This window comes from Podarcis filfolensis (genome assembly GCF_964270895.1).
Source record: "Podarcis filfolensis genome assembly, chromosome: 14".
Lineage (NCBI taxonomy): Eukaryota > Metazoa > Chordata > Lepidosauria > Squamata > Lacertidae > Podarcis > Podarcis filfolensis.
This window is the reverse complement of record NC_139616.1, coordinates 22,128,946-22,152,188: the sequence shown is the minus strand read 5'-3', so window position 1 is coordinate 22,152,188 and position 23,243 is coordinate 22,128,946. Positions and strand designations below refer to the sequence as shown.

The window sequence follows — 23,243 nt, the reverse complement described above, 5'->3', positions numbered from 1 at the left end:
ACTAGCCTCCCCCCTCCTCCTAATCATGGGGCTGGACCACTCAGCCTCGCCTCCGTTGACAGGCGAGGCAGGAGGGCAGCGATAGATACCATTGTCCAGCCCTGACCCTCCATTAACACTCTCTATCAGCTTCTGTGGGCTGTCCCCGGTTCCCATCCCGTCTCCAGATTCGAAAGGCACCCGTGTGTTGATGATGGTGACGATGATGATGATGATGAGCTGGACCCCCTCGCCCTCTCCCTTTCCTCTTTGCCTCGACTAAATGGATGGAGTGGATGATGACCTAAAAACCTTGCCCCCTCCCCAGCTCAATTTGCCTTATTACCCTCCCTCTAGAGAGCTATTGTTCCGCAGGTGTTTCCAATTTGCACCCCCCCACACACACACACTCTTAGCCAATGGCTTCTCTGTAGTTCTACATTCCGATTCTTCTGCTCCTCATTCAGTCCTTTAAGTCCTATTAATCGCGAAAGAAGAAGAAGAAAATGTGCTTTGCGTCCATTGAGGATAAATACATCAATAAATGCTGAACAAAGTGCGTGTGTGATATATTTTTTTTTAAATGAAAACTGTAAAGTAAAAAATGGAAGAAAAAGAAGAAGAGTTGGAATCCCTGCTCCTCAATGAATCCTCTGATTGTCTCTCTAATTGGGGATGAGGAGGGGGAGGTGGATGGGGAGGTGTAAGAGAAACAGCTGACCTGTTGGGGTGACAGACACAGGTTGGGGAGGGTGACATTTGATTGTAAGCCTCCCTTTGAAAAGAAGAAAAGGAGAGGACCAGTCCAATAGAAGCTGGGACCGAGGGAGCCGGAGGGTTGCTAAGAGACAGGGATGCTGACGAAGTTCTATCAGAAGCTCTACCCTGACCTTATGCAAATGGGGGGCTGCCAGCTCTTTGTAGGGAGGTGAAATTTCCACCCACCATGTCACCCATACCTGGCACTCAGCCTTTTATTCAAATGTCCTATAAAACACACTCACAGAGAAAGAGGTGACAACGCATGACACACTGGAGGAGAGAAGGAAAGAGGGAAACAAATCAGAGTTGGGAGGAGGAGAAAACTAGATTTCAATGTCAGCGCTTTCTCTTTTTTCCCCCTCGCTCCTTGGCTTCGAAAACTAGGCATTCCCTCTCCGCGCGCCCCCACCCCACCCGCCCATCGCCTTTCCCGGAAAGGTCCTTCGATTGCCTTCATTCACATCAAGAGGCTATCATAATAAACTCGCATTCTTGGTTCTAGAACGCTTAATACGCCGTTACAGGCTGGGTTGGCTTAGCAACAGCCAGGCACAATGCAGAGGAGCGGAATGTCGTTATTTAAGGACGTAAGAGGAGGGCCCTGCTAGATCAGGCCTATCCTATCTAGCCTAGCATCCTGTTCTTACAGGGGCCGGCCAAATGGCTGTGGAAAGCCGGCGAGGTGGAGGCTAGCGCAACAGCACTTTGGCCACCTGCGATTCCAAGCGAGGGGTTTTCAGAGGCATATATTTCTTTTGGGACATTTACTTCCCACCTTCTCCCTCCCCTCCCAACTCCCCAGCAGCTCAAGGTGGTTCCCCCCTTCCCCGTCCCGCTTTATCCTCTCAGCAGCCCTGAGAGGTATTTATTTATTTATTTACGGCTATTAGCCCATAAAACCCTGAGAGGTAGGATAAACTAAGAGTGACTGCGAGCCTCCTAACCCTAATCCCGGTCGCTTTATACAATCCGATAAAGAAGATTCCCAACCTAGGGGGCGCAGTCCGAGGACTAGGGAAGTTATCTGTTCCCTCTCAGCCCGTTTAGGGACTCCCATATACATAAGATCAACATTCGAGTGGAAATAAAGGTGGCTTTTGCCTCTGCTGCCCTGACAATACCTGCCTATGTGTTTTGATCCATTAATATTTGTGAAAATGGGAGGATCGAAGAGTGTACAGCGCGCATTCATAGAGAGAGAGTGAGAGAGCTTTCCTGATTAACTAACAGGAAGAAGCGCATGATCTTGGCTTAATTTTAACCGGTAGAAAAACTTGTTCTTCCAAGTCAGACTGCAAGTTCACTTGACCGAAGGCTCCCCATACACCAATCCCTGAGCATAGAAAGCTAGCATGTCAACAGGGAAAGCCCTGAACACAGAAAATCAGCACTTCAGGAAAAAGGTTAGACTAATACCCTTCCAAGTAACTGGTTTTCTATATGCACAATTAGATAGCATCCAGTCATGTGACCTCCAGTTGCAGTCTTTTGTGGTGTAGCCAGACATGGCACAGGTTACTGAGAACCTTGGACAGGGCCTGCTATATATCTATATGCTTTTTGGAAGGTTGGGTGGATATTTCCCATTACAACAATCCGGCAAGACACACTGGCATTAAGAGACGCTTACTTGCCCAGAGTAACGCATTGACCCCACATCAGCGTTCTAGCAGATTACCCCTCGATGTTCCGAGCTTTGTCCCCCAAAACCTATACGCACATTTGCTAATATGCAAAGCCCTCTTCAACCTAGGATAAATTCTAAAATGTGGACCATCTTCAGCTTCAGTTTGAGAACACCTGTCTCTCACACAAACATCAATGGACGCCATTGGTGCTAAGCTGAACTGAGTTATCTATCTGGGCAGGGCAGGGAAGCGTTTTTAGATCCGGATTGTATCCGACTACGTCACACTCGAAAGGAGACCCATTGAAATTAATGGACTTGTTTTTAACGAAGCCGAGGCGAAGGGAGAAGTGGAGACAGCCTCTTAACCAGGGTCCGAGGGGCGAGGCAACCATCTGACTAGGGTTTCTTCGTATCTAAGCTAAACACACCCGGGGATAAATCAATACCAGCGTCCAGCGTGGACAGAGTAACTGGGTTTCAAATGCAAGTCGAGAAAAAAATAGGAAGAAGTTCTGGGCTGTTCAGCCACAATCCCAGGCAGTAAGTCCTATTGAATTCAGTGGGTCTTACTTCCGAGTAAACGTGGCCTCAGGATTGAGTTGTGAGACTGAGACTTGCCAGGCTACCTGTGACTTGCAAACACACTAGCATGGTGGTGTTGATGTTTATTATTACCAACCAACCCCCCCTTATTCTCTCTCGAAGGACCCTAGGGCGGCCTACCACAAAATATAATAGTGAAATCAAATTTAAAACATTTTCAAAATAGAGCATCAGTAACGCCTCTTTGGGTCAGACCAACTCCTGTAATAACCTTTCAGTTTGAAGAGCGAGTCACCGGAGAGGCGCAAAGCATGAAAACAATGCCCTTCTCCGTTGGTTTCTCCTAAGCATGATGCGATTCAGTGATATACTTCTCTTGAATATGGAGGTTTGGTCGAACTATTATGAAAGACATCGACAGATCATGAATTTATCGAGCCCCGCAAAAAAGCAGTCAGCTTGTAGTGTAAGGATGTGGCCATGAATGAGAGAGGGAGCGTGCAAGCCTAACCATGTCTTACTGAAGAAGTACTACTGAAATCAATGGATCCTGCTACCAGGTAAGTGAGAGTAGGATTTACTTGGGAGTAAGCTTCATGAATCATTGTGGGATTCACTTCCGAGTAAACATTGATTGGAACAATTTCCCAAGTCTTGACAATCCATTTAAGTGAAGAGTTTTTACTCAACAAATTAACGAGGAACTATTAATATCCGAAGTAGCTAACTGATTTGCTTTACTTTTTTTTTTAAAGGAAGGAGTATGAGAGCTCGTTCCGTAAGTAGAAACTGTGGTAATATTTACTTATTTAGAATTATTATATACCGCTTTATATTGGGGGGAGGATCCAAAGCGGTGTACAAAAGAGTAACAACAGCAAGAAGAAAAACATAACAGAAACATAACAAAACAATAACACGAATGCATGAAACACAGAGCCAGATATATTATAATAGTGCACATTTTCAAATTTGCTGTGGAAATCTGCATTGTAATTGGAAATAATAAGTTGTTAGGAAGTCACGGGGGTGGTTGTAAAGGTACCTAGATCTTTATCCTAACTCGCTTTCAAAATTCTCATTGATTTCAGGGAAATTTAATTCCATTAAGAAAATGACACCCCCCCCCCAATTTAGAAGGAAGAAACTCCGAATTTATTTAGCTATGCGAGGTGAGTAGGGTTGCCCTCTTCACAGACAAAGCGAAGTGGGTTTCACTGCCACGCGATCACATTGAGGGCCAGTAAGCTTCTGAATTCATTGACCCCTCGATAAGCTTATAAAGTTGCCATGGTCCCCGACCCAAACTGTTAGGAATGTAAATGAAATAAGAAATATCAATATATAATCAACATTTATTAGTCATCCATCACCATTACTAGGAATCATAAAACGCTTCAAAAGACGGTGTAAATAACTATACCATATAGAAGTTGAACACTGGCAAGCAAGGTTCACTCTGGTACACTCTGTACATGCCCATGCTCTAGGCTCATATTTTCTAATTATATATATTTTTTGCACGATACCTCATAAACTTCTGTCCCACCTCTAGGCCCTTTCTTAACTCCCTTTCGACCTCCTGGTCTTTATCCACCCACTGCACTGCATCCATGGACTCGGGAGAAACAATATAGGCCACTTTGGGAAACCCTGAATAAACAAAGGATTTGGTCTATATTAAGTCCAGGATCGCTAGAATAAAGCGTTCATGTTCAGAGGCAGTGTACCCCTGAACACCAAGTGAGCAAACAGCGAGGGAGTCCTTCCCACGCTCTGCTTATGAGCTTCCAGGGACATCTAGGCTGTCCGCCGTTGGAAACAGGATGTCGGGCTAGGTCGATTTTTTTTTAATGTAATCCAGCAGGGCTTCGTGTATGCTCACAGAAGAACGAAAGACCTCTGGAGACATCTTCAAGCGCTCCCACCGGGGTTAGCAGAGCAGATGTAAGAGCAGGACTGGGGGGTGGGGGGCGGAGGCCGGGAAGCTTGTTTGGCTAGACGCGGGGCCTGACCTGTGAACTCAAAGCTGCGATCTCTCCTCCCAGGCTGAGCCGGGTGGTAATAAAAGCGCCAGGGAGACAAGGAAGAGGCCTCCTTCGCCCCGGGGCCATCCTCACACTGCAGGCTGGCTGCATTTTTGCAGGCGCTCCGCTCCCTGCAACTTGCAGGCAAAGCGAGAACTTCATTTCATATTCCATCAATATTTACAAGGCTCGATTGAATTTCCCCCTGACAAAGTTCACACCAAGCAGGCGCGCGGCTAAGATGAAATATTAATAGCCAAGGAGGCGCCTTATGAAATGGCTGGTTATGTTGTTGCGTTTAAAAATAAAATAAAATAAAATAAAATATAGCAACAACACATTTCTTCTGCATCCTACTCTCCTACGCTCCCTTCATTCTTCTCTTGCCCTGGAGACATTCGCGGCTTAGATTTGTGAATTCTGAAAAAGAGAATACGATGGTTTGTAACCCGAGCGAGAGCATAGAAACTGGGTTCGCACGTGCCTGTCATCCAGCTCTCGATTTCTCTACACGCGGCTGCGTAAGCGGCAGCTGAAGGTGTGAACAGGCTCTGTTGTAAAGTCCAGCGCCCACCGGGGCAGTTAGGTTGCGCTTAGAGCAGGGACTGGCGAAAGACGTGGGCCCCTTCAGACGTTTCATGCAGGACTCCAACTCCCATCAGCCCCAGCCAGCGTCCATGGACATCGCTCAGGGGCGCCGGAGTCCAACAAGACCGGCAGAACTACCGTTCCCCTTTTATTCCGGGCTTCTTTCCCTTACACCTTGCCAGCCATCCTCTTCTTTCAGGAAGTAATGTTAGTCCTTCGGTGACATAAGAATGTGGTTCTCCAGCCGTGAAGCGTTTGGGGACCCTCCCATTTGTTCTGCTGGATGGGGCCCCGGACTTCTACCCTAAAATCTTACTCTGGCTGCACCACTATCAAGGGCCACAGGAAAGCTGATATCTCTGGAAAGGACTCTCCCTCCCTCGTGGTCAATCATCACTTGATGTTGCAGCTATCGCGTGGATTACATGCGGAGGGGTCAATCGCGTATCGGCACACGTGGGAACGCAAAAACCACGGGACAGGGGTGCCAACTCGATTTTTTTTTTTTTTTGCATAATCTATCACAGGACGCACACTATTTGAATGGGAATGCTTATCAACTTTGTGGGGCCTGTCCCCCTCAAATATTTTGGCCCCTAAGAGTTGGCTCTTATGCCACGGAATCATGAATTCCTCCATGCACTCTGCGGTGAAGCGAGCGATTACCCTCCCAGGGGAAACAATCATATTTCCATTAAGGTGGAATCCTGCCCTTAGGAGTCCTTATCTGTGCCCCGCGCAAACCCAGCCCCGCGCAAAAGGCATTAAATCCAAGAAAACATCTCCTAGAATAAAGAATAACGTGGCCTGATCCGCTGCATTTTGCCATGCGGCGGGGAGGGGAGAGAGTAGGGCGTTTGCCGATGCCTCCTGCTCACAAAATCTGAGCGTTATCCAGGCCAAAACAAACAAGCAAACAACAATTCAAGTGTTTTAAAACCCGACTGATTTCAATGGGATTGTCTGGGTCGTGGCCGAGTCTCTCTCTTTGAAGTGAGCAGGTCTCTAACGCTTCTGCTAAACCTGCTGGCAGACCATACTTCCAGCAGCCTGTCTCGGAAGTAAACCGTGTTGCTTCCAGTGAGATAAACTCCTAAGTATGTGTGCCCATAGAAAGGTCGCTGCGAGACTAAGGCGAGACCGTCCTATGGACACACTTACTTTAGGGGATAAGTCGCAGGAATCAATACTACTTACTACAGGAGGAGGTTGGGGCCGCCTGCACGTTTAGCAGAAGCCAACAACCCAGAGGAGTAGAGGAGCTTTACGCGCAAGTAAGAGCGCAACACATTTCAGCTGAAATCCTCTTGAAGTGGGAAGAGCTTTCTGAGTAACCTGTGGGCAGGGCTGCGCCGCAATGAGCTTCGCCACCCTCTTTCACAAACTCATTCTCCGTCCCTCGGTCTTGGGACTCCGCGATAGATATAGATAGATAGATAGATAGATAGATAGATAGATAGATAGACGATAGATAGATAGATAGATAGACAGATGTAGAAAGAATACAAAAATATATGTAATTTATTTACATGTTCAAGACAAGAACCCCAGTAAATACACTTTGATCTTGCTCTGACAACAGAAAACAGGTTGATCATTGTAGTTTTAGGGCAAAGGATAATAAATGTATTTTAAACTAGTAGACAAACACCGGATCTTCACACGTGGCAATTTCAAGATCTCCGAACTGCCTGCAGCTCTGTTCTGTTTATTGGCACCTTCGCGACGCAAGAAGCGCCTGCGACGTATCTACCTGGAGCTGCCTACCTGATTCGCCTTCTTAGATGGGTTTAAATTCTGAGGGTTTGGATATATATGCAGGTTTATGAAATATAATAAAATAATAATAATAATAATAATAATAATAATAATAATAATAATACAGCTCTTCCTCTTCAGCATCACATATTTCTGACGGTCTTGCATATGTTTCAGGCATGGCCTACTCTAAAGCAGCCGGAGTGAGCTGACGGTAGATCTGAATCTACTGGAAGATCTCTGACGGATCTCTAACATATCAGCAAATATATCCGGCTTCCAGCAGCAACAAAAACGATTTTTTTCTCCATCTAAATTGGCTGCTGAAAGGAAGAAAACTAGGGAAAGGAAGAACTGGGAAAAGCGCTGTGGGAAAAAGATCCACAGAATGCTCAAAAGGCAGAATGTGCTCGGAGACACCCTGTTCTTTCATTCTAACTGTTTCTAACTTTATATCCAACTTGGCTCGATTGGTAGATCTCGGGGTTTCTGATAAAATGAAGCAGAGTAGATCAGACAAGCTTGAAATGCGCGCGCTTCTGCACTAAAGCCTTTGATAACAGATGACAAGCAAACCCCTTTCCTCTTTTAAAACAGGTGATATTGGAGTTCACAGTCCTTTCCTTTCTTCTTAATTGTTTTTCTGGACCAACACACCAACTGTACTACTGATCGCGAGCAGAAATTTGGGGTGTTTGGGAGGAAGAGGGAATTGTGCTAGCTTTTTAGGCCACCTAAGCCCAAGGGCGTAGCCAGGGAGGAGCCCCCTAAATTAATAAAGGTCAACAAAAAGACAGAGCTAATTGAGGTTCTCCCCCCCTCCCAAAGATAAGGCCTGCCGCCCTAACAAAAATCCTGGCTACGCCTATGAGCTGAGCCTCTATGGGCTTGTTTGTTTGTTTGAACTCATATTCCTACCGGGTTCAGTAGGATTTACTCCCGAGTAACTATTGAGGAGGTGGGGGCAGATGGGTGAGAAAGAACGGATCTTTATGATTTCTGATCAGACCAGACGGGAAAGGAAGGGCGATACAAGAAAAGTGATGCAAACTTTCTTCCCCCCGCCCACTGCAGGAAACGACGGGGGTGGGACGAGCGGGCAGGTATCTACTCTTGCGAGTCAAACAAGCAAACTTTGGGGGGGGGGCAGCACGATACCCACCCCATATTTGGGGGTAGGGAAACGTAACAGCTCCCCGCCCCCCTCAGGACTGCAGTTCGCTTCGGCTTGAAGCCCTTTGGCAAATGGGAGAGGTTTTCAGCAAGTGGATCAGGGGGTAATTCAAGGGCGTGGTCGAGGCATGGACAACTGAGGGAGGCTCGTTCTGTTGGGCATCCGAACAGTTACCTGAACGTTCATTTTGATTACAAGTCAGCGTGAGTTTCTCGCTCTGGCACAGACAGTCGGGCTGCTTAGCCTTGCACTCTCTCTCCCCCTTCTCCGTCAGCTTCCTAACTTTCCTTTTGGATCTTCTCCCACCAGAACTAACCTCCTGTCCATATGCGGCTCCCCCCGCCCCCGGGCTCCGCTTTTGATTTCCACTCGGAACCGACTTAAAATGAGACTAAGCCAAAGAGGGACAAATAACAGGGGAGCAATCATAACTTTGTCTGCTCAGAAACAAGTCCCCATTAAAGTCAGTGGGGCTTACTCCCAGGTAAATGGGGGCTAGCATTGCAGCCTCTAGCCCAAAGGCCTATTTAAAAAAACCCTGTTTCTAAATTTGTTATTGCCAACGCAGGGGCTGTCACTTAACTTATCTAAAAAAAATGTCAATGTAAGGGTATCGGGACTGCAGTTTCCCCCCCAAAAAGCAACCCTCAGTCATATCGGAATAACTGGGTTGTGTTGTAATCCTTATCCGGTTGAATGAGAAAAACAAAGTGCCTATTAATGAGACACAGAGGAAGAAATAAATCGAATGTATATTGTTCTAACCATCCGCATTATAAACCGGTTTCAGCCTTGAATACGAAGGACTCTGCCCATTTGGAGTAAATTGAGTTTAGGACTATTATTATTATTAAAAAATATATTCTGACTGCGACAACTCTGTCTTCGCAGGCTAAATGGAGCTAGAAAATATTTGTTTTGAATCAGGAGATATGTATCTCCGTTTAGTAAAGGCGGCGAACCTAAAGTTACTCAGGTGTAAAAGCCTTGATTTCAAACGCGGATTGTTTTATTTCGGAGAATATTCTCCCCCACCCCCCAGGTTTTGCAGAACCTCCTTTCTTCGCTTCTCCCATGCAAAATCATAATGAATGGAAGGTCTTCGGGGCAGGTTCAAAGCTATTCTGTGCCCACTGATGGTGCTATATTTTGCTTAAATACATACCTACAAAATGCGGCCATCGCTTTAAACCACAACGTGAGCGGTTCAACAAGTTTTTACGACGTGTACCTTTGAATGCCGAAATTATTTTTGTATATTGTTGGGCTTCTTCCTCTTTTTAAAATCGGAATAGAAGAAGGTAATAAAAGTCAAATGTGCAGAATGCTATTATATACGCACACGCGTTCATGCACTTGGAAAGAAAGTCTTGCTTGATTTCTGCTGAACCTACTTCTAAACTGTTCATTCAACTTCTTCTTGCTTGTTTGTTTTTTGAAAGGGGAGAATATTTCTTTTGCTAGCCTAAAAAAAAAGTCTGAAGTCCGGGGTCAGTTCGAAGGGGAGCGAAAATGCACCCACAACTGAGCTCAGTGGAGCTTATTTCATAGGATTTCAGTGGTAGGTTGTATTCGGGTCCTTCTTTGGTTATTCTGCTAACACAGCGCAAGCCTAACCATGTTTACTCAGAAGTAAGTCCCACTGAGTTTAAGGCAGCTTGCTGACTAGTAAAAGTGCATTTAGGATCGTAGCCATTGTCACTTTACATGCAAAGGTGTTCCTGGTTTTACAGCGCAATCCTTAACGATGTCTACTTAGAGGTAAACCCTTCAACGTGACTTACTCCCCAACCAGGCAGATGTGGTTTAGCAATATTCCATAACATTTACCTAGCTGAATCCAGGTAGTTTTGCGCCTGAAAGAATTTAGGCAAAATGTCACGCTGCTTTTAAATAAACGGGTTTAAGAATACACACAAGCTGAAGCTCTTCACTGCTTTGATTAACGGATTCTTATTTTTTATATACCAATTCCCGGCTAAAGGAAAGTGAGCCAAAGGAAATACCTGGCTAACCTCGGTTGATAAGCTCTCTATCGGCTCAACCTCAACCTTACTCCTCCTTGTCCGTAAAATGGGAACATTAACCCTGGTCTACTTTGCCGGGATTATTCAAAGCGCGGGTGTGAAGCACTCAGATCACTCTGACAGCGCTGTGCAAACGCCAGCTATATTATTAGCCGTTTCCCACCAGTAGTTATCATTAATTATTGCTAGTTAGGTGAACAAAGGGGCCTTAAGAGGGAGCGAGGCAGAAAATGCGATCATCTCTGACCTCATGCAAGAGATGTTTGCGAGCAGGGCTGTCAGCGGCGCGCCTTTCGCCCGCACCCCGCGCAAGCGCGCGCCTCCTCTCAGTTCAGGTGAGTAGCTGCGCCCCAAGGAGCCTGCGAACTCCGCAGCCCACCTGAGGCGACGCTGAACCAGGCGGCCAGGTCTTGGGGTGCGGCAAACGGCAGGACGCGCAAGGGAGGCAGGTCCACACAAGCACAGAATGTAGGGAGCTCTGTGGGGGGGGGGTTTCCCTTCGTACAGAGCGGAGGGGTGAGGAGGGATCAGGCTTCACATAGCTCCTTGGGGTGCGCAGTGTACTGTATACACACATACACGCACAGAGAGCGAGAGAGAGAGATGTACACACACACATAATTACACACACACGTAGTATATGTGTGTTTCTGAGATCTTAGATCTATCATATATTCGGTGTATGTGTATTACATACACACGCAGTATGTGTGTTTGTATATTAATATCACAGCATATACTTGACATATGTGTGTATTCGATTGATCTGTACTGTATATCGATATGTATTTCAACATAAAACATATACAGCATATATTATATATTAATATAACACACAGGTAGTGTGTGTGATAGAATATATTCCAATATTTATTTGGCAATATACACCAAATAGTTCTGAGAAGCCTGATCTCTCTCCCTACTGTATATATTTCCTAAAATCTACTGCCCAGAGCCAAGGGCAATAGATAAATGATATTTAAAGCTAAAGCCTGCCTCCGAGCCTGTGGATTTGTTTTCGGTACCAGCCTTGAGCTCAGTTCGCGATTTGTCCACACACACAACCTTGCCCCCCTCCGGCTTAGCTGTCTTCATTGCAGCAGTTTCATTTTTGGGGTGGGAGCTGTTCTGTTGCCGCTGTTATTCAGTTGGGAGTCAGGATCCCTTGCCGATCTACTGTGGATCATGCAGAGATCTGTCAGCTAATATACTTCCTGACCCAACCCGCGCTTCTCTGGCTTAAGGCCCATTGAACTTGGTGCGTCTTACTTCCGAGTAGACACGTAGAGGGCTGCGCAATAAGTTTTCTTTTTGGCAAGTGGCCTGAAAATTTAGGGTGCGGTTTGAAGCCCAATGGGAGATATATACATAAATCTCCCAGTACAACAGCAGCGCTTAATATGGGGTGGATCACGCTTTCTAGACTCATAATTGGTGTTCCATTTCTCATTTTCCTTATATACATTCCTCAGAATACTGGGACCATTTTTTAAAATGTCATTTCCCAAACACCCTTTGAACTTTTCAGTATCCTTGTGAAATGAGCTTTCTCTTTCTCACACCCACCTACACTGCAACTAGTGGATTCCTGCTAGCAGACAAACTACTAGAAGATCTCTACGAGCTGCTTTGCAGTAGACCGGCAATGATTTCTTACTGAAATGAAGAAAGGTTCAACAATCCAGGAGTGGATTTCGGTGTAGAAGGACTGTAATCTGCGATAGGTTCTGGTTACTTAAAACAAATCCCTGGGCTCGGAATTAATTCTAAGCGTAGAATCATAGAATCGCAGAATTGTAGAGCTGGAAGGAAGGCACCACGAGGGTCATCTAATCTAAGCCAATGCAGGGGGTTAGACTAGATGACCATCGTAATTTGTTTTTGGTTTGTTTTTGTCACAGGTTCTGGCGAATGGATCTTGAGGTTCTAGTAAAAAGACAAACAAAAGCAAAGTAGATCCTGTAGTCTACAATCAGTGCATTGGTGTCTTCGAAAATCTCTATTAAAAGGTGAGATCTCTCTCTCCCTCTCTCTCTCTCTCTCTCTCTCTCTCTCACACACACACACATACACACACACACACACACACATCAACACAATGGGGGTGTCAAATTCTGAAGCACGTTCGATCAGTGCATCTTTACTCGGAAGTAAATCCCTTCGAGTTCAAGGGGACTCCCTCTCGGATAAACGTCCACAGGCTTCGACTATATAAGGCTACAATTCCTGCACCCCCTTTACCAGGGCGTAAGTTTCATTGAACTCATGAGTTTTGAGTAGATATGCACAGCAGGGGCGAGCAGATCGGGATCTGCTGGGGGATTTCTACCAGATCGCCAAGGGCTTCTGACTGACTCGCGTTTCTTTAACAACTGCAACAACACAATGACACCCCCTCCACACAAACCTAAATTAGGCTGCTAAAGTGAATAAATTTACCCAGGAGTGCACTTTGTGCCAATGAACTGGGAGCTCCGTTTGTGGGACTGAAAACAACCCGCTAGGCTCAGAATGTGCTGGGAGTATCCTGCCCTTTAATTCCAATTGTTATCTTTTGCACCTTGACTCCCCTTGGTAGATCTTGGGGTTTTAGTGGAATGATAGCAAATATATATGAGAGAGAGAGATAACGAGCCTGAAGCTTGCCCACCTCTGATGCGTAAAATTGTCAGAGGAGGAAGGTTGCGATCCGGTGCGCAATTGCTTGGGAGCAAGCTGCATTCAACAAAAGGAACAGGTCGCTTCTTTTGAGTAAGGGCTCTTCTGTTTGCAATCCCTTGAGCACATTGGGATTTACTCCCGAGTAAGCAAGTGCCTAGGATTACGACGTGGAGCCGAAAGTCCCCAGCGCAAAGTTCACCTCTCTGCCACTTATCTCAGAAGTGGCCATAGTCAAGACACCCACGGCTTTGCCTCTGTAATGCGGGGACGGGATCAATGTAACTGACCTATCCTCCAGCAGCGTTGCAGGATGGGTCACGCCTTCAACGCTTCAAAACCCTATTAAATCCTGACTCCTTTCTGTGCTTCTCCATCTATGCAAACGTTAGAAGCTATCTATCCCGGGCTTGTGTGACAGATCAATCCCTCTAGACTGCAAGTCACTTCGCAAAGGGGATTTCTCTCCCTCTGCCTGTCAATACCTAACGACAAACGCACACATGCTATAATTAACGATATGTACCTAAGCCTGACGGGCTGCTCTGTCTCTATCAGTCCACCGTGTCTAACTTATGGAGGCTGAGTGTTTGTGTGTGTGTGTCCATATAAACCGTTTTGTGTTATCTACTTCCCCGGGCGGGGGGGGGCGGGCGGAATATCACTCTATCGCTTTTCTCTTGTCTAAAGAGGGCCCTTTTAAAAATAATAGTAATAATAATAATTAATCATAATAGGCTTCGACTCTCATTTTACTTGAGAGAGACAGACAGAAAGAAAAGCAATTGTGTGTTTCTCCACCCCCCCTCTTGTTGTAAGTGTTAAATAACTTTCCCAGCGTGTATGAAAGGAAGATTGTATTTTATCAACAGCTGACTGAGGCTGTCATCTGATCTTCTCCGTTTGGTCTTCTGGTATCATATTTATTTAACCTACTGGGAGACCATGAGCCGGGGCAGCTTCTCTCTGCTGGAAAGAGCAGACGCATTACACACTGCCCCAGGTATCCTGATTGATTGTTCCCACCCCAAAGTCTCTGGATCATAATTTAACTCAGCGGCAGGCCTTGGAGGCTGGTGTGTGTGTGTGTGTGTGTGTGTGTGTGTGTGTGTGTACAAGGGGAAGGGTGGGGGCTAATCGGGAAATACGTTGAGGGGCTCAGGCTGGGAGGAATGAGACATGATCGTTCCCCAGGTCTTCGTATTATAAAGAATGTATGTTGCAGGTATATATTGTCCTTTATATGAATATATTTGTGTGTGAGTATTATATATGCAGTGTGTGTGCGTGTGTGTGTGTATGCGTGTGTGTGTATATGTGTGTGTGTGTGTGTGTGTGTGTATATGTATGTATGTGTATATATATATATATATATATATATATATATATATATATATATAATTTATGTATGGCATGGAGAAAGCAGATACACAAAACTTTTTCTCCCTCTCTCGTGGACCTCCAATGAAGCTGCATGTTGGAAGATTCAGGACAAATAAAAGGACTTGTTCACACAGTGCAATAGTTGAACCAGGGAACTTGTTCCCACAGGAGGCAGTTATGGTCACCAACTCTGCTGGCTTTCAAAGAGGATTGGACAAGGTTATAAATGGCTTCTGTCTAGGCATGGTGGGTTTGTGTTTTGTTTGTTTTTACTCTGCCTTCAAAGTTGGAGGCAGCAATGCTTCTGAATACCAACTGTTGGAAACCCCAGGCAGGGAGAGTACCCTTTTGCTTTGGGTTACCCACAAGCATCTGTGTGGCCACTGTGAGAACAGGATGTTGGACTAGATGGGCCATAGGCTGATCTTATGATTTATTGATATTTATTTTATTTGGACCCTTTTGTCCTCCAAGGAAGCCAAGGTGGTGTACCTGTATCTCCCTCTCCTAATTTAATCCCCACAACAACCCTTTGAGGTAGGTTAGGCTGAGATAGGCAGTGATTTGTCCAAGGTCACCCAGAGAGCTTCAAGACTGAATGGGGACTTGAACCCTGATCTCCCATATCCAAGTCCAGCACTCCAGCCACTACACTACACCACTGCTCCTTTATATCTGGAGTTCCTTTGAGTTCTCCAAGAATTTAACAGCCTTGAAGTGTTCTCCAGGTATAACCTGTTCCTTAGATCTTTACAAGTTTTTTTGTGGGGACAGGGAGAGGGGTAGAGTAGACCAGGAGAAATCTGGCTGAGAAGGCTAGCCAAGATTGGTGCTTTCCCAATGCTCTCCTAAATTAAAGACAGGCCTGCACTTACTCCTCAGTTTTTCGTTGTACATAATTTGAGGCCCTCGGGATCAGATCTAGGGCTCCTCTGTCCCAGCTTCCTGTTCCCAACAACGACCATCCAGGTACCTTTAGGAAGGCCCCAGGCAATGCCTGAAAGTGAAAGCCCCCACTGTAGTCAGCCCTCTAACAACTGGTCTTTTTGTTTCAATATAGGAGTCTGAGAAGAAGCACTCTGGCAAATTGGTCATTGACTGGAGACTGCAGCAAGTGTTGAGATGGATACAGGGAGCTGTCCAATAGATAGTGGTAGTGTTATCTACTCTCAGCCCTTAGACCCTAAGGCAGGGATTCCCAAACTGTGGTCCTTGGCTTCCTTCAGGTGGTCTGTGGTATGTTCACATTAAATATTCATATTGATTAACTGTATTTCGATTGCTTCTTTTATTTCTTGTTCTGTATTATATTACAATGTGGATTCCATAGAAAGCAAGGTATAATGCAACAAAATTCAACCTAAGAAATAAAAGAAGCAATAAAAACACAATGAAAAATCACAATCATCTAGCACGGCATGTTACAATTGCTAAAACAGACAGAAAAATCATTAAGTGGTCCAAGACCATCAGTAACTTTTAAGTGGTGTGTGGGAAAAGAAAAAACTGCCTTAGCAAACCACTGCCTTAAAGCAAAGGTATGGAAAGCAATGATGAATCTATGATGCTTTTGCATGAGCAACAGATTCATACAGAGGTTTTTGCTACCCGGACACACAGCCAGCCTTTCTAACTGTCATTCCTGAGCATCCTGTGGACTAGCTGCTGCATGTACTCACTTCTCTTTTTTGCTGGAATTGTTCCCCTTTGGGATGCTCCAAGCAAAGATTCATTTACTGTGACTTCTAGTGGTCACGTTGCCTTTTCCCTCGCACTCTTCACTGCCTCTGGTATTGTAAATCTAGAAGTGCAGGTCTTCAGCTTTAGCTGTTTTTACAAAGGAAGCAAGGCCATTAAAACAATAGGCCTCTTCATTGGTAGGAAGAGTATCATCTTCTTGGGCTTGAAGTATGCCTGGTCCTAGATGATGGTCCAGAAACACGTTTTCCTTAGCTGAAGATAAGATGGAGCACAAGACCTGTGATGAGAAGGTAGCTCAGTGGTACAGCATTTACTTTCCATCCCCAGAAGAAAGGACTGGGAATGGGGATCTCTTCTGCCTGAAACCCTGAAGAGCTGCAGGTAGGGTCTCAGCCTGCGTACTAGGATGAAGCTGGTAAACAGCTGCCCTGGAAACAGAATTGACCTGTGCCTCTATGGACACCAGCGAGTCCAAAATGACTCCCAGGCTATGCACCTGGTCCTTCAGGGGCACAGTTACCCCATTCAGGACCAGGGAGTCCTCCACACCCGCCTGCCCCCTGTCCCCCAAGAACAGTACTTCTGTCTTGTCAGGATTCAACCTCAATCTATTAACTGCCATCCATCCTCCAACTGCCTCCTGACACTCACACAGGACCTTCACTGCCCTCACTGGCTCTGATTTAAAAGAGAGGTAGAGCTGGGTATCATCCGCATATTGATGAACACCCAGCCCAAATCCCCTGATGACCTCTTTCAGCGGCTTCATGTAGATGTTAAAAAGCATGGGGGAGAGGACAGAACCCTGAGGCAGCCCACAAGTGAGAGCCCAGGGGGCTGAACACTCATCCACCAATACCACTTTTTGGACATGGCCCAGGAAAAAGGAGCGGAACCACTGTATAACAGTGACCCCAGCTCCCAGCCCCCCCCAGATGGCCCAGAAGGATGCCATGATCAATGGTATCAAAGGTCGCTGAGAGATCCAGCAGAACTAGGAAGAAGCTCCTAGCCTGCCGGAGATCATCGACCAGCACGACCAAGGCAGTTTCAGTCCCATGGTGAGGCCTGAATCCCGACTGGAAGGGATCCAAATGGTCTGCATCCTCCAGGCATGCTTGGAGTTGTTCAGCAACCACCCACTCAATCACCTTGCCCAAGAATGGAAGATTTGAGACTGGGCAATTGTTGGCTATATTGGTGGGGTCTAAAGATTTTTTTTAAAGAAGCGGTTTAATGACTGCCTCTTTCAGTGGGTCTGGGAAGGCTCCCTCACAGAGGGAAGTATTCACCATCCCAGAGAGCCCATCCGCCCAGGCCTTCCCGGCTTACTTTTATGAGCCAGGGTGGACAAGGATCAAGAAGACAGGTGGTTGGTTTTACTTGTCCAAGCAGCCTGTCCACATCCTCAGAGTTAACAGATGGGAATTGATCCCATATAACATGACTAGACAGGACTTGAGCACTTTCCCGCCCTGGCCCTGCTCCCATGGTGGAGTCTACCTCCTTCCAAATCTGAGTGACTTTATCTACAAAAACCTTTGCAAAAGCATTGCAGGAGATCTTGGAGTCCTTACCAGGCCCCAATGACAAAGGTGGTTCCGATAGATTGCGAACCACCTGAAAAAGTCTTCTGCTGCTGTTTTCTGCAGATGCAATGGAGGCAGCGAAGAAGGCCCTCTTTGCCGTCGCCATTGCCACTTGGTAGGCTCGACGTTGAGCTCTAACCCATGTCCGGTCCGTTTCAGAATGAGTTTTCCACCACCAGCACTTTAGCCATCTCAACGATTGTTTCATCGCCCTCAGCTCCAGGGAAAACCATGGACTTGTTGTTGTTGTTGTTGTTGTTGTTGTCACTATGAATTTATTGAGGCGTTCAACTGTCATAGTTGATCTGTAATGGATCCTTTGAACTGATGCATTAAGTGAGTATGAGAAAATATATGGAGAGAACCAAGTTCGTGAAGAGTGATGTAGACAATGTTAGTTTGGATGAGTAATGATTGATGAAACAAGAATGTAAGAAGATCCCTGCTGGATCAAACCAAAGGCCTGCACTGTTTGGTGGCCAACCAGATGCTTGTTGGGAACCTGCAAGCAGGACCTGAACACAGCAGCACTTGCCTGTGCTGTGGTTCCCAACAACAGGTATTCCGAGGGACATGGTCTCTGATAGTGCAGGTAGAACATACCTGTCATGACTAGTAGCCACTGAGAGCCTTCTCCTCTATGAATTTGTCTAACCCTCTTTTAAAGCCATCCAAGTTGGGGTCCATCACTGCCTCCCGTGAGAACAAGTTCCATAGTTCATCTAGCTTTAATTAAGATGGTGTAACAAATAAAAGACAATCTCACAAAAGCTTATTATTACACTGCAACATGTGTTGTTTTTAATACGATTGTTGTTATGATGTTACTGTTGTTCTCAGTATTATTATTATTATTACTATCAGCAATAGCAGTAGCACCCTTTACTGAGCAACACACAGCACAAACAAAACATCTCTGCCCAAAGGATCTTACACCAGAAACTTAGAAGATGGGCTGGCTGATACCAGAGGTTGTTCTGGTTTGCCTTTTAATCAGATACACTGTTTCATTTTCCTATGGGGAAATGAAACTGACATCTGAGAAACCGTAATGTGATTTATCACTTGCCTGGCTCATGCAGTAAAGGGACACTTGTTTGAAAGCATGATTTCCGGCCTCTTGTTAGAAGGAAGCTTGTATTTTCCACCACCCTCTGAGTTTGCAAGTCAGGAATTACAGATCGACTTCTGAATACTGGGCCCTTGTAAGTTGACTTGCAGAGGTAAGCTGTGCAAACAGGACCCAACAATGCCTTGCGGTTTCCTTACACATGCTGCCTTTTCACCTTGCCACATCAAACCCTCTTTCCCTTATCTCCAGGCCACCAAACTTTCCTACCCCTTGCTAATCTTTGCTGTTCCTTTCTTTCTTTTTAGAGAGAATATTCGCTAGGAAATTGGCAGAAAAGGATCAAAGAGCAAGCACAGATGATAATGTGCCCCCCACAATCAATCAAAATCCACAACCATCACAGACATAAAAAATCATGAGAGTTTTTTGGTCTTCACAGTTTACCTGCAACAGAAGAATTTGTGTCCTCACTGAAGCTTTCAAGTGAGAGACTAATTCCTCCCTCTCTTTGGAAAACCTGACGGGATAACTTCTCTTTAGATTTGCCTCTGTTTCATCTTTCTTGGAAAATGTGCTTTGTTCTGTATTTCACTGTAATAATAATCATACTTATATCAGAATGGTACCAAGGCACCAGAACCCCCAGCAGACAATACAAAGTCCTCCTAACAGGGGAAAAGATCAAGCAGCCTTTTTATTTTTATTTTTTACATAATAATAGTAAAAAAAAAACCCTTTCTCTTATGGGAAGCAGAGATTGTTCTCACTCCCCCGGGCTCTCATGCTTCTTTCTTTTCCCCCAAGCTTTTGTTCCTCAAGAAAGAGTTAAACTAGTTTACACAGCAGAGAGTGGCAAACACCTGCCCTCCCCACCTCTTCAAAAAGCACACTTTCCAAAGCAAGCACACATTTTTTTTAAACTAGCTTTTCTGTTAGGCTGCCTTTAAAAAAATAATAAAAAATACAAAAGATTGCTTTTTCATCGTGTGAGTAGCAAAATCAGATAATGACCCAAAGAGCTTGAAACCTAATCAGCAATTTCTTTTTTTGCCTCTTTTTTAAGAAGTCAAGAAGAGATTACAAGTTAACTCCAGTGCTGTTTGTTGGCTGGCTGTAATGTTTGCTCAACCACATTATGATGGTGAGAGTAATGGATTTATCTAGATAAGGGGAAGTAGAGCTTGCCAACGAAGAAGGGGGAAAAATATCAAGGTCAAACACAAGATAAGGCCTGACACTTTCCCCTATTTTTCACACACTTGAAAGCAAGTGTGACAATACGAAAGGGGAAGCGGAGTCGGCTCCAAAACACACCTACGCGGATCATAAGGAGAATGGAAAACATCCTAGCACAAATCATTCTTACCTCTTATTTAAAAATTAACTCTAATTTTTATTTAACTGACTATGCCATGTTCGCTACATGATGACATTTTAAATGGGGGTGGGAGGAAATACTCTTTAGAAGACATCTGAAGGAAGCCCTGTTTAGGGAAGTTTTTAATGACTGATGTTTTAATGTATTTTTAATCTTTTGTTGGAAGCCGCCCAGAGTGGTGGTGTATAAATAAATTATTGTTATTGTTGTTATTGTTGTTGTTGTTATTGTTGTTATCATCATCATCATCATCATCATCATCATCATCATTATTCCATAATATAATTTGCATGCTTGATCAAAGCCAGAGTTTCCCAGATTTCTGATTGCTGCAGCACACTTCTTTTTCATGAATGAAATTGCAGGCAAGCATTCACTCAGTGCATGTAAGAGTAGGAACGTTATCAAAATTAACACCACCTGTATCACCATTGATTCTCTTTTCGTTGCAGCCCTCCTTCTACAAACCTGATTGATATGAGATGGAAAGAAAAAAGACTTGTACAGATTGGTTCACTTCTGTGAAAATGACACCCCTCTTACAGGAGGGCAAATCATGGAAAAGCTGAAGGGATGCAAGGTGAACTGGCTATTAGTCCACCAGGTATCACATTTTATTTCAAATTCAGCAGTCAAATCTCAAGCAATTGGACCATTGACACCATTTGAAAAACTAATTCTGAACATGACTGGAGTTTTAAAAAAATTACTATCAACTCTATACAAAATACTGAGTGACTTAACCATTGGACAATGTTCAACTAGCAAGCAAAATTAGGAAAAGGACCTAGACACAGAAATTGAAGAACAATCTGTGGACAACTCCCCCCCCCAAAAAAAATCAACATGAACCTGAAGCAGAGAAAACTCTTTTAAGTTAATACTCAGATGGCCTCTAACACCTGTAACACTCAGCTACCTAGGCAAAACATCCTCTTCAGCATGCTGGAGAGGGTGCAAGGTAACTGGTATAACTTTCCACCAGCTCTCAGAAAACTTCAGTAGTCCTCTTTTGGCACAACAGTGGTCTTTAGTGGGCAGATTGATAATCACCAATGCAGATAATCTTATGAGTCACTTGAAGATCTAAAGGTGGAATAAGCAGAAGCAATACTGCAAATTTCAATAACTACCGGTACAGAGCTAAACCTTCTGAATGCTACAGCTTATCCAAAGAACTTCCAAAACAGAAAAGTCTTAACCACTGAAAGGCAGGCAATGGGTCATCCTTGGAAGATAACTCCAAAAGATGGGAGACACCACCGAAAAAGCCATTCTCTGGCATCTGTCCTCAGTGGCTTCAGATGAGGGATTTCTTAGATGGCTCTAGGTATCATGTTCCCAAAGCGGTCCTTCTTATTATCTTTCATGTGGTGTGTGTGCTTATTCTACTAGACTTGAACTCAGACTGGTTCCAAAATTGGTTCTCCTTGATTCACCCTTCCTATACATGACTATCTCTACAGACCAAGAGGCCTTTCTTATAGGAGTTCCAAGCATTTTTCATATCTTGTCAAGAGATTCCAATATGTGTTATACATCTCAGCTGTGCAGAAAGGTTCGTTTTATTTCTTATATGGCGGCCAACTCCATCCTCCACCCCTTCTTTCAATGCTTCCCTTTTAATAATCTCTATCAATATTGGTTTTTAGCAGATTTTAATGTCAACTGGGGATTAATGTGCATTAATTGAATTGACTGTATTTCCTTTAATGAGCACAAAAGGATTTGGTGTTAATACTGATGATCCTAATAAGACTCCTCTGTATTATCAGAATTTTCTCAACATCCTGCAATAGTTTATTAGAAAAATGAATTAATTTCGTTACTGTTGCCTGGCTGCTTCTTTTAAATAACAATGCAAGCAAGGTTGATTGCAAATTGAATTTCTTTTATGAGATTTAGGAAAATGAAGTCAATGCACAGCTGGCAGAATGGTTGCAATGGGGCTCTAGACTCACATTCTTCAGCACATCACATTGCCTCTTTTGTCAATTGGTTGAAAATAGCACCTAGGAATGTAGGAAGTTGCCTTACATCAAGTCAGACCATCAGATCACCAGACCATCTAGCTTAGCATTGGCTTTCCAAGGTTTCAGATAGAGGGGATTACCAGGCCCACCTGGAGATTCCAGGGATTGAATTTCGAACCTTCTGCATGCAAAGCAGATGTTCTACCACTGAGCCATGATATTTCCCACATTTTAAGATAGAGGCTCTGGCTGTCCTTAGTTCCTGTTCCTGGGATCTCTACACAATGGCTTTCTGTCTTCAGTGTTATGATCTGTAAGCTGGCAGGCCAGCAGGTGGTCAAGCATGGAAGATGGAACTGGCAAGTCAAGAGCATCTCAGTCTGCACCTGAGTCCTTTATAGGATCCCATTCACCTCTTTTGTCTCATGGTCTTCATAGAATGGTAGCTGCAATACCACCCCCGCTGTCATTTACAGTTGTAGTGCTATAGTGAAGCGGTGAGTAGGTCTATTGGGAAAAAGGCACTGTAGTCATTCTGGAAGAAGCTGTGGACTGAACCAAGGACCTTATGCAAAAGAGTTCCATGTGGATCTAAATGCAATATATGCAGATCCTTTTTCTAGCACACTGCCATGGTGGCACAGAAAGTGAGGTCCCTGGTTTCTGTGAATCGTCTAATTGGGGATTCCTGTTTTCTTCCTTCAGGCTCCTTTCTTTTATTTGGGCATCATATTGTCACATCTCAAGTTATATTGATTATTTGTCATGATGGGACTCCCCACGTGGACAGATTCTGTCTTTGCAAAGTTTGTAGGGGCAGGATTTATTTTTTTCAGAAGACATCTGACGGCAGCCCTGTTCAGGGAAGTTTTTAATATGTGACATTTTAGTGTATTTTTCATCTTTGTTGGAAGCCGCCCAGAGTGGCTGGGGAAACCCAGCCAGATGGGCGGGGTACAAATAATAAATTATTATTATTATTATTATTTTAAAGGAAAGGG

General features: G+C 44.7%; 2 long non-coding RNA genes across 2 annotated transcripts; both read left to right on the top strand.

Moving 5' to 3' along the window:
- Positions 1–1,291: 1,291 nt before the first annotated feature.
- Positions 1,292–1,859, top strand: LOC310748706. Its single transcript, XR_014541346.1, has 2 exons — positions 1,292–1,602; positions 1,650–1,859. It is a non-coding gene; the product is annotated as an uncharacterized lncRNA (long non-coding RNA).
- Positions 1,860–12,388: 10,529 nt separating this feature from the next.
- LOC310749342 lies at positions 12,389–21,874 on the top strand. Its single transcript, XR_014541578.1, has 3 exons — positions 12,389–12,497; positions 19,199–19,374; positions 20,722–21,874. It is a non-coding gene; the product is annotated as an uncharacterized lncRNA (long non-coding RNA).
- The last annotated feature ends 1,369 nt before the right edge of the window (positions 21,875–23,243 follow it).